Source organism: Orycteropus afer, unplaced genomic scaffold (assembly GCF_000298275.1).
Source record: "Orycteropus afer afer isolate SDZICR_OR568_19922 unplaced genomic scaffold, OryAfe1.0 scaffold00237, whole genome shotgun sequence".
Classification (NCBI taxonomy): Eukaryota; Metazoa; Chordata; class Mammalia; order Tubulidentata; family Orycteropodidae; genus Orycteropus; species Orycteropus afer.
Window position 1 is genome coordinate 1,291,781 of NW_006921824.1, and position 8,709 is coordinate 1,300,489.

At 41.1% G+C, this 8,709-nt stretch overlaps 1 protein-coding gene and 1 pseudogene across 1 annotated transcript in view; one reads left to right on the forward strand and one right to left on the reverse strand.

The window, feature by feature from the left end:
* Nucleotides 1–8,709, forward strand: part of MNAT1 (MNAT1 component of CDK activating kinase) — a 309,615-nt gene that overhangs the window by 22,292 nt on the left and 278,614 nt on the right. The gene's annotated exons all lie outside the window — the stretch shown is intronic.
* On the reverse strand, nucleotides 3,047–3,146 carry LOC122150790 (annotated as a pseudogene).

Consider the following 8,709-nt stretch of genomic DNA (forward strand, 5'->3'; position numbering starts at 1 on the left):
TCCTTCCCTTCAAGACTCAGGGGTCCAGGATTATCTTCTGTGTCTGTGTTAATTGATTTCCCTTTTCTTTGTTGAAGAGGGTCTGTGCAGTCTTTCTGTCTAATACGCCATCTTACCGGAACTCCCAAGGCTATAATCTTTACGGAAGTAGACTGCCATATCTTTTTCCCAAGGTTCAAACCACTGACCTTTTGGTTGGCAGCTGAATCCTTAACCATTGGTCATCAGGGTTCCTTAGAATAATTCAAAGGTAATATTAATCATTTGTTTTAACAAATATACAAGACTTATATAGTACTGGTAGTGCAGTGGTTAAAGTGCTCAGCTGCTAACCAAAAGGTCTGCAGTTGGAACCCATGAGCTGCGCTGCAGGAGAAAGATGTGGCAGCCTTGGAAGCTCTATAGGGCAGTTCTTCTCTGTCCTGTAGCCTCACTATGAGTCAGAATTGACTTGATGGCAATGGGAGGGCTGGTGGTTCAAACCCACCAGCCACTCCTTGGAAGGAAGGTTGAGCAGTCTACTTCTGTAGTGATACTGCCTCAGCAACACAAGGAGGGGTCACTATGAGTTGGATTCAACTCGATGGTAGTGAGCTTGGGTTTTTTTTTTTGAGGTGCTCTGGTGGCATAGTGCCTAAGGCATGTGACTGCTAACCAGAAGGCTGGTGGTTCAAATCCATCAGCCACTCCTGAGAAGGAGAGATTGGGCAATCTACTTCTGTAGAAATACTGCCTCGGAAACCCAAGGAAAGGTCGATATGAGTCAAGTTGACTTGATGGCAGTGAGTTTGGATTTTTTTGGTACTCCTCATTTATTGATGATCTTATCATCCAACATTTAGCATTTATGACAACTTTGAAAAAATTCTTAGTGCTTTCCTCATTCTGGGTCCCACACAGGGCTGTGGGTTGGCCCTGGTTGCTCTCTGTAGGCCAACCCAAACAATATACTAGAGGCCTCAGTGACCACTGGACCATTTGAGGGATGGTGGCCAGGAGGCCACAGGATGCCATCTTCTGTTTGTCCCTGATGTCTTGGTCCGGCCATGGTGGGTGTGAGGTGATGACAGGATGATGCAAGATTGTAGGTGGACAGGGGGAGACCAGGTAAGGGCCCAAAGGTGCCAGGGAGGCTGGTGGGGGTAGGTGGGAAGGAGGAATAGGAAAGGGGTTGGTTAGATGGAACATGAGTGGGGTCATCACCACCCTCAACCCTCATGGGCTCCATAGTGTAGGGAAGAGATGGTGGGGAAGGGGAGCTTACCATGCCACTTGAATCCTGAGATGTGCTGGCCTGCCCAATGAGTGGTGTGCGACTAGAGTGGGAGTGCAGCCAGCAGTATTGAAGGCAGGCCATGGCCCCGACTTTTGCATATTGCTGATTTCCCATAACAGCCTGGTCCTTGGAACCTAACAGTGTCAGTAAGTGAGGAGTGAGTGATGTATTACCTTTGTGCAAATTAGGAAACAATGCCCCCTCTAGGCAAAAAAATTGTTGGTGTTAGTTGTCTTTGACTGGATTCTGACTCATGATGACCCTGTGTATGTTGGGTAAAAAAACCACAGGGTTTTCAAGACTGTGACCTTTTGGTACCAGATTGCCAGGCCTGTCTTCTGAGTACTTCTGGATGGATTTGAACTGCCATTAGTAGTTAGTAGTCGAGTGCTTAACTGTTTGTACTACCCAAGGACTCCTAGGCAGAAAAATAAGGGAAAAACATTCATTCTGGACATAAGAATTAGAAAAAGAGAGCTTTCTAGGTATATTGTTATTAATTTCTACTTGTGTTGTGGTAAGGAGACATACTCTAAGATTTCAGTCTTTTGAAATTTTCTGAAACTTAGCTTTATTCTCCAGCATATTGTCTTTTTTGATGAACAATCAAGATACACTTGAAAAGAGTGTGTGCTCTAAATCCAAAAACATAAAAAAGGCCAGGTTTACTGCTTGGGTGGAGACTGGTGAAACCCCTGAGACTGTGGTTCCTACTCACCCTTGGGGCCTGGAATTGAACTCATTCCCATGGCTTAACCCTTCCGCCCTGGAATTGAGCTCACTCCCATGGCTTAACCCTTCAGGCCTGGAATTGAACTCACTCCCATGGCTTAACTCTCAGTCAAACACCACAGAGGCCTGTGAGCTGAACAATTGCACCAAGGAGATGTACTCCTTAGAGAACAATATCAGCCATGGGAGATCAGAATGGCAGCATTTGCACAGGGAGAAAGCTTAGGAGGCAGGAATGCATAGGAAAGGAGGACACAGGGAAAAGGTAACCATAGGAAGGAAGTAGGAAGAGAGCTGTTACATTGTGGGGATTGTAATCACTGTCACGAAACAAAACATGTATGAACTGTTGAAAGGAAAATGAGTCTGCTTCGTAAAATTTCACCCAAATCACAATAAAAAAGTTAAAAAAAAAATAATCTTCAAATGGAAAAAGAGTGTGTATTCTTTGATCATTGGGTGTATTGCTTTATAAAGATCAGTTAGATCAACTTGGTTGATAGGGATTTTGATGCCTTAGGGACTCTGCCACCAGAGTTCCTATAGCCTTACTAATTATTTTAGCTGTTCATTTTATCAATTAATCCAACTGTAATTGTGGATTTGTTTTTTTTCTCCTTCTATCATGCTTCATGTATATTCAGGATTGTATGTCTTCCTGATGAATTACTGCATTTGTTATTATTAAACGTCCCTCTATATGTCTTGTGCTATTCTTTGTCTTGAAGTTTTTGTCTGATACAGCCATGCCTGCTTTCTTATGCTTGCTGTTTGATGGTATATCTTTTTTCATCCTTCTGCTTTTAATCTGTGTTCTTATTTCTTATAGACAGACAGCACACAGTTGGGTCTTGCTTTTTTTGTTTGGTCCAACGAGTGTTAGTTCATTGATATTTAATGCAATTATTGGTTTTGTTGGGTTTAAGTCTGCTGTTTTGTTTTTCTCAGTCCTTGAGGTGTTTATTGGGCAGATCTGGGCATGGGAGGGGACTGTGTTACCAGAAGAAGGTGTTGGACCTCTCTTGGTGGTGAAGTGCAGAAAATATGGAGTGAATTTACGTGTCATCCTTCCCCAGGAGCCATGCTAATCTTCTCTGTGTTGTTCCAATTTTAATATATGTGCTGCTGAAGGAAGCACTCATTCTACCATTTTGCTATTTGTTTTCCTTTTGTTCCTTTTGGTTTTTTGTTCTTCTTTCTTGTCTTATTTTGGATTATTAGATGTTTTTTAGTGTTGACCTATTACAAATACCTCTTTATTATTATTTTTATTTTTTTAGTTGTTTTTCTAGGTATGACTATATACTCATAATTTGTCAAAGTGTATTCAGAGCCAGCACTTTTTTCTCTTCCCACTTCATACTTCATAAATGTGAACAATGTAGGTTCATTTACTTACCCCCTCCATCCTTTATGCTGTTGCTGTCACATCTTTTACTTCTATATATGATATGTATTGTTTCTTTTGCTTTAGACAGTCAGTTGTCTTTGTGGAAATGTAGAACAGAAAAACAAAATAATACTCTTTTTTTTTTAATCTGCTTTATTTGGATATAATTCACGCACCATACAGTTCATCCATTTAAAGTATGCAGTTGCATGGCTTTTGGTGTATACTCAGAGCTATTCATCCATCACCACAATCAATTTTAGAATATTTTCATTACCCCCAAAAGAAACCCTTTACCCCTAAGCCACCATCCCCTGGTCTTCTCATTCATGCCAGCCCTAGACAACCACTAACCTTCTGTTTCTGTAAATTTGCCTTTTCTGCCCATGTCATATAAATGAAATGATACAATATGTGATCCTTTGTGACTGGCTTCTTTCACTTAGCTAGTTTTCAAGGTTCATCCATGTTGTCGCATTTATCAGTAATTAATTTCTTTTTCTTGCTATATAGTATTCCACTGTATGGATTTCCCACATTTTATTTATTCGTTCATTAGTTGATGGATATATTGGTTGTTTCCACTTTTTGAATATTATGAATAATACTACTATGAACATTTTATTTATAAGTTTTTGTGTGGACAAATGTTTTCAGTTCTCTTGCGTGTATAAGTAAAATTGTTGGATCATATAGGAACACTATTTTAACCATTTGAGGAAATGCCAGGCTGTTTTCCAAAGTAGCGACACCATTTTATATTATCATCACTAGTGTTTGAGGGTTCTAGTTTCTCTACATGTTTGGCAACACTTGCTATTATCTATTTTTGATTATAGTCATCCTAGTTGATGTGAGGGAGCTCTGGTAGTGTAGTGCTTAAGGCATTTGACTGCTAACCAGAAGGCTGGCGGTTCAAACCCACCAGCCACTCCTTGGAAGGAAGATGGGGCAATCTACTTCTGTAGTGATACTGCCTCGGAAACCCAAGGAGGGGTCGCTATGAGTTGGGTCCGATTCGATGGCACATAACAACAACAAGAAGAAGTTGATGTGAAGGAGCTCTGGTGGTGTAGGGGTTAAGGCTTTTGGCTGCTGGTTGGGTTACCTAGTGCTGTTCTGACAAGAATATACCACAAATGGGATGGCTTGAACAAACAGGAGTTTATTCTTACAATTTAGAGGCTTTAAGTCCAAGTTCAAAGTGCCAGGCTCTAGGGGCTGGGTGAAAGACCGTCAACCTTGGGCTTCAGCTCTGCCTCCTGCTCCCAACCCACTGGAGCTAGAGGCGTCAGACAGCTGCTGGCTGCTGAGACTGACAAGTCCAAGGTTGACAAGTAAAAAGGCACAGTCCTGATGTTACCAAACCACACAGCAGGCCGTTCAAGTCCATTGGAAGTCCCAAGGTCAGCAGAGCATGGCAGGCTGCTGAAAATGATTCAGCTACATACAGGGTTCAAGCGTGCTGTATGCTGGAGACTATCCTCAAGTCTTCTTCTTATATACAGGTAGCAGACCACGCCCTAAGGCAGCTATTCAGCTGTTCACAGTAGATTCCACCATGGTGGTTATTACCAGTCTCATCATGGGGAATACTATATCCAGCTGCCCAGCCACTCAACCAGGCCCAGCCAAGTTGACACACAAACTTAATTACCATAGCTGCTAACCAGAAGGTCGGTGGTTGGGGACTGCCATCTGCTCCATGGAAGAAAGATGAATCAGTCTGCTTCTGTAAAGATTTACAGCCCAGTGGAAACCCAATGGGGATCTCTGTGAGTCAGAATCGACTCAATGACAGTGAGTTTGGTTTTTGAGTGAGTTGATGTAAAGTAGTAAAATATAGTCTTATGTTTATACTTATTTAGTGAAGGAGCCCTGGTGATGCAATGGTTAAGAACTCAGCTGCTAACCAAAAGGACTCAGCTGCTAACCAAAAGGTTGATCGTTCATACTCACCCATCAGCTTCATAAGAGAAAGACCTAGAAATCGGCTTTGATAAAGAGACTGTAGCCTAGAAAATTCTGTTGGATAGTTCTCTTCTGTCACATGGCATCATTATTAGTCAAAATCAACTTGATAGCACTTAATAGCAACAAAAACATTTGTTTGCCATTGTTGGTGTTTTAGTTACCTAGTGCTGCTATAACAGAAATACCATAAATGGGTGGGTTTAAAGAACAGAATATTATTTTCTCAGTTTACGTGGCTAAATGTCCAAATTCAGGGCACTAGCTCTAGGGGAAGACTCTTTTGCTGTTGGCTCTGGGGGAAAGTCCTTGTCTCCTTTGAGCTTCTGTTCCTTGCCAGACTTCTTGTGGCCTAGCATCTGTCTTCCCCCATCTGTGCTTCCTTCTCTGCGTAATCTGATTTTTTGTGTCTTAAACGTGATTAACTTTAACTGATTAACACCTTAAACTGATACAACCTTATTAACATAACAAAGACAATCCTCTTCCCAAATGGGATTATATCCACATGTGTGGCTCACTGCCATCCAGTCAGATCTGACTCATAGTGACCCCTTGGGTTTCCCAGCCCGTATGGAAGTAGATTGCCAAACCTTACTTCCGAGCAGTGGCAGGTGAGTTTGAACCACCAGCCTTCTGGTTAGCAGTCACATGCCTTAAGCAATACGCCACCAGAACTCCTGTCCACATGTATGTTGTTGTTATGTGCCGTTGAGTTGAACCCGACTCATAGTGACCCCTCCTTCGGTTTCTGAGACGGTATCACTATGGAAGTAGATTGCCCAACCTTCCTTCCGAGGAGTGGCTGGTGGGTTTGAACCGCCAGCCTTCTAGTCAGCAGTCAAGTGCCTCAGGAACTACACTATGAGAGCGCCCTCTATGTGTATAGGGGTTAGGATTTAACCTGTCCACCAATTCTGATTGCTAGTGGGACACAATTCAATCTAGAACAGTTGGTGTCCTTCCTGCCTCCTTCCTAACATTTGTTAGGATTTGATTTTAGGCTTTATTAGGGTGAATTTAGAAATGAGTCTTTTTCTGGGATGTGGTCCTTATTCTTTCTTGAGGCTTTTTTTGGTTTCTCTGCCTAATGCCTGAGGTGTTAATTAGTTTCTTTACTCCGGCCAGGGCAAGATTGCTCTCTCAGCAGCTCTCTTAAGCTTTTATTGCTTTTACCCTACAAATGTGCAGTCCATCTCTTCACCAACGATTTTGTTAGGGACTCCCCCTCCTTCTTCCTTTCATGTGATGTGATTTCAGCCACATCACTGCCTTGAACTCTGATCTCTGCCTGTTCAGTTCAGAGGCTGTGCCCTCCTTGAACTCTCGCTGACTGGGCCATGGTTATGTGAATTGTCTTCAGGTGGAAAACTGAGGTGATTGTGGAATTCACCTTGTGAGTTTCCCATTTCCCATCTCTTGGCTATTAAGGTTTTGTGCTGCTTGTTGTTTGATGCCTGTAAGCAATTGTCTTATTTATTTTGCTTGTTTTATGGTTCCTTATGGTGAAAAGACTGATCTGGCACCAGTTATTACATTATAGTTGTTAAGGAAAGATGGTATTACTATTGCTGAGGTATTTACTTGTCCTGTAGTCTGGCAGAGGAGCTATGGTGGTGCATTGGGTAAGGGAATTGTCTGCTAACCAGAAGGTTGGTAGTTTTAAACCCACCAGTTGCTCTGAGGGAGGAAGAGGAGGCAGTCTACTTCCTTCAAGATATACAGCCCTGGAAACCCTATGGGGCATGCTATGTTTCAGAATTGACTTGATGACAGTGGGTTTGGTTTGTTTGGTTTTTGTAGTCTGGCATATTTTCTTAATTATATGTGTACATGTTCTTTTTTTTTTTAGTTGATATGTCTACTCTTTAGTTAATGATTTATCCTCCCATTCCATCCTACCCCTGGTAACCATCAAATAGTGTTTCTTAATGTGTGAAAACCTTTTCTTGACTTTTTGCAGTAGTACTCTTATGCAGTATTTGTCCTTTGTTGTTGTTATGTGCCATTGAGTTGGACCTGACTCACAGTGACCCCTCCTTGGGTTTCCGAGGTGGTATCACTACAGAAATAGATTGCCTAACTTTCCTTCCGAGAAATTTATCCTTTGGTGATTGACTCATTTCACTCACCATAATGTCCTCCAGGTTCATCCATGTTATGAGGCTTTTTGCAAATTTATCATTCTTTAATGTTGTGTAGTATTCCATTGTGGTATATATCATTGTTTGTTTATCCATTCATCTGTTGATGGACACTTAGGTTGTTTCTGTCTTTTTGCTATTGTGAATATGCCATGATGAACATGGGTGTGCTTATATCTGATCATGTCACAGCTCTTATTTCTTTAGGATATATGTCTAGTAGTGGGATTACTGGATTGTATAGTATTTCTATTATATCTTTTTAAGGAAGTGTTTAAGGAAAACATACTGTTTGTAGTGGTTGTACCATTTTGGTGACATACTGTTTTCTGCAGTGGTTGTACCATTTTACAGTCCTACTAGGAATATATGAAGGTTCCAGTTTCTCCACATCCATGTCAACATTTGTTGTTTTCTGTTTTTTCCAACTTTACTATTATTGCTGGGGTGAGATGGTATGTCATTGTTGTTTTGATTAGCATTTTTCAGTGAATTTTTTTTTTTTAAATGGCTAATGATTGCAAGCATTTCTTCACATGTTTGTTGGCTGCCTGAATGCCTCTCTTCTTTGGTGAGGTGTCTGTTCATGTCATTTGCCTATTTTTTAAGTCGATTATTAGTCTTTTTGTGGTTGAAGTGTTGAAGTTTTCTATAAATTTTGGAGATTAGTCCCTTCCCCTATATGTTGTTGCCATTTTTTTTCCCTTGTTTGTGGGTTCTCTTTTTACTCTTTTCGTGAAATCTTTTGATGTGCCAAAAAAAAAAAAAACCCCAAAAAACCCTCCACTCATAGTGACCCCCATTTATGGAAGCAAACTGCCTTATCTTTCTTCATGGAGTGGCTGGTGGCTTTGAATCGCTGACCTTTTGCTTAGTAGCCAAATGCCTTAATGCAGCGTTACCAGAGCTCCTTTCTGAAGTACATAAATGTTTCGTTTTTAGGAGATCTCAGTCACCTGGTTTGTCTTGTGCTGTTTGTTACATGTTCATTTTCTTACCTCAAGTTTTGGCAATTGTTGTGACCCTTTAACATTTCTTTTTTGTTGTAGTTTCTGGTTACTATTTTACTGCCTCAGTTTTTTCCTAATCCTTTTCTAAGCAGTTTTTTTTTTTTTTTGAGGCAGTATTTCGAAATTGATTAGCAATGAAGTACTACAGAACAGCTCTAGAGAATTTATGGCTCATATCTTCTGAAT